Raw genomic sequence first — 2,081 nt, 5'->3', positions numbered from 1 at the left:
CTATCTATCATCTATCTATCTCTGTGCCTGGCTTCCACTATACCAATGATGTGTGTGTGTGTGTGTGCGCGCGCACGTGTGTGTGTCAGTGCCTGGCTCTCTGTGCCTGTCTCTCTCTCTCTCTCTGGCTTCCACTATACCAATGGTGTGTGTGTATCTGTCTGTCTGTGCATGGCTTCCACTATATCAATGGGAACCGTCTAATTAAAAATAATAATTGTAAGCTGCTCTGATAGCCTTTAGGGCTGAAGGGCGTGGTATAAGTACTCTGATAAACAATATATAAATATATATGTGTCTGTGTGTCTGTGCCACTCTGCCAAATGCATCTGAGGAAGTAGAGTTTAGTCTAGGAAAGCTCATGCTGCCAATTTCTTTCTTTCAGTGAGTCTCAAAGGTGCTACAAGATTTTTCCATACTCTGCTCTTTAAGGAATTCTGGATTCCAGCTTCCAGAATCCCAAGCTATTGGCCAACATGGCTGAGGCTTCTGGGAGCTGAAGTCCAAGAAAATCTCTTACAGGGCACAATATGGGAACCACTGCCACAGGAAAGGTCAGTAGCTGTCTTTGGTCTTAAACACACACTGCAGAAATAATCCAGTTTGAGACCACTTTAACTGCTCTGGCAGGGAATCCTGGGACTTGGGATGTTGTTTTAAAGTGTTTTATACAGATTTATCTTTTTAAAATGTATTTTATTCTTTTAATAGCTATCTATTTTAACATTGTAATGAATTTAATTCCTTTTTAATGCACCTCCTTTCTATGTTTTTAATTGTATTTTTTTTAATATTGTGAATCACCTCTGAGTCCCAGTTTTGGGAAAAGAGGGGATAGAAATAATATAACAACAACAACAACAACTGCAGTTTGTTATGGCACAGATCTCACCTTTTGTTTATAATTTCCAGGGCATTATTTTGGTTTGTGGTTTAATTTCTGCTTTTTCAGTGGAATAACCAAATTGGAGGGTTTATTGTCTTTGACATTATTTTTATTTGTTGTCGTTTTAGCTTGTAATATTTGTTGTCATGTTTTGTTTGTAAATAATTTTTTTTTAAATAGAGAAAGCTAAATGTCTCCCAAAACTACAGTTCCCAGAATTCCCAACTATTGAGCCAGGGCGGTTGAAGCGGTCTCAAACTGGATTATTTCTGCAGTGTGTTTTCGGGGCTTTGATTTTTGATTGATTAATTAATTTATTAACTGGGATGGGCTTTTTCTGCCTCCAACAGCAGCTGCAAGGCAGACATTCCACAACTGAAGCTCTCCTCAACACTGGAAAAGCTTCACCTGTTAGATTTCTTCCTCTTACACAGCAGTTAGACATCAAAGCCATCCCTGGCAAATTCTGCTTTAGTCACTTCCTATTAAAACAAAATCCATCCCCAATTTTTTTTATAAAGGATTCTTTGTGAAACTGAAACAAATAAAAGTTAAAACAAACAAACAAACATGACCAGAACAAAACCCATACAATCTTCACACATACACACACCACCACTTCTTTACAAAAGCAACACTCTATATCCACAGTACAGTCATCCCTCTCTATCCACAGATTTTTTTATCCACAGATTCAAGCATCCGAGGCTTGAAAATATTCAAATATATATAGATAAATTTCAAAAAGCAAACTTTGATTTTGCCACTTTGTGTAAGAGATCACATTTTACTATGCTGCTGTATTTAATGGGACTTGAACATCCACCGATTTTGGTATCCATGGGGGTCCTGGAACCAAACCCCAGTGGATACCAAGGGCTTGATCAAGAGTTTTGCAAACCTACCTGGGATTTGTTAGTTGAAAAGAGAAGGTGTATGTCATCAGTACAATGATAGTAACCCAGCCCTGATTTCCAAATGTCTTTCCCCAAAGGCTTCATATATACAGCATGGGGAACACAATAAAACCCCAAGGTGCTCTCAAGCAAGAGTCGGATATTTATACAGTGTAGAAATAATAAAGTCTGACACCACTTTAACTACTATGGCTGTGGCCTGCAGAATCCTACAGGAATCTCATTATTCCAGGAATGAGAATAATAATATGATTTATTTATATTCCACCTTTTCCCAT

Source organism: Sceloporus occidentalis, unplaced genomic scaffold, assembly GCF_023333645.1.
Source record: "Sceloporus occidentalis isolate IW3139 unplaced genomic scaffold, rSceOcc1.0.p SCAF_5, whole genome shotgun sequence".
In the NCBI taxonomy this organism is placed as follows: Eukaryota; Metazoa; Chordata; class Lepidosauria; order Squamata; family Phrynosomatidae; genus Sceloporus; species Sceloporus occidentalis.
Note: the sequence above shows the minus strand (reverse complement) of the source record.